Raw genomic sequence first — 1,225 nt, 5'->3', positions numbered from 1 at the left:
TTTTCCAACCAGAGTGTCTCTAGTTGTTGCAAAACTACAACTCTCAGCATGCACAGACAGCCAAACCGGTCTGGACATGCTGGGAATTGTAGTTTTGCAACAGCTGGAGGCAACCTGGTTAGGAAACACTGGACTATAGGATCTATGGGCTGCTGTTATAATTCCCCGTGCACTAGTTTACACAAGGATTGTGTAAGGGTTTTCAATTAGTTAAAAAAAATAATAAAATAAATTGGGATTGGGGTAAAAAAAAAAAAATCAATTTGACACCGCTCTGGGTTCCCTTGCTGGAAGTGCTGCAGTGCCATGTGCACAATGTATGCAACATCAGAGCATCAGAGGGGGACACTGGAGGTGGAGCAAACTGATGGGGGGACCACTTTAAACAATTACACATTTCCCAATAAAACAGCAATATGTGTAAATGTACTCGTGTTCCTAGTGACAAATAGGATCTACCAGGATGGACTACACGAACCATGTACAAGTATTACATTCCAATGAAAAAAATCTGTCAAATTGCAGAGACATCTGGAATTTAGAAGAATGACTGTAAAACACAAAAATTGGGGTTCAACCCCCACAATAGTTGCATTTACTACTGCTCGGAGATTACCCTCTTTAGAATTTCCCTTTTACACATACACAGATTTGATGCACAGGATTTTCTGCTGCAGATTTCAACGTAAACTTAATGACTGAGCACAGCTTTTAATCTAAGGGTACGTTCACATGTGCGTATTTTCTGCTGCAGATTTGCTTCAGCAGATTTTGTTGCCCATTGAAGCCAAAGGGCAGCAAAAATACCCACATGTAAATGCACCCTAAGGGTACGTTCACACGTGCAGATTTTCGCAGCTCCTATATGCTGCCTTTATATGTGCCTGCTCGGAGCAGCAATACGCCGCTACGAGCAGACACACTGCGATGTGTGAGTCGCCGCGCATGTGCAGTATACTCGCACATCGCGGCAGCTCTCGGCCTAGCTCATTGAGCAGGGGAAGTGGCCGTGATGTGTGTGAGTACACCGCGCATGCGCAGCAACTCCCACATTGCAGTGTGTGTCTGCTCAGAGCGGCGTATTGCTGCTCCGAGCAGGCACATTTAAGGGCACCATACAGAGGTCCTTCAGCGGCGGATCTGTAGCGTAAAATACGCTGTAAATCTGCACGTGTGAACGTACCCTAAGGGTGCATTCCCACTTTGAATTTGCTTCTGAAGACTT

The sequence above is a fragment of the Hyla sarda genome, chromosome 1 (assembly GCF_029499605.1).
Source record: "Hyla sarda isolate aHylSar1 chromosome 1, aHylSar1.hap1, whole genome shotgun sequence".
NCBI classification, from domain to species: domain Eukaryota; kingdom Metazoa; phylum Chordata; class Amphibia; order Anura; family Hylidae; genus Hyla; species Hyla sarda.
The sequence above is the reverse complement of the archived record's forward strand: the minus strand, read 5'-3'. Positions refer to the sequence as shown.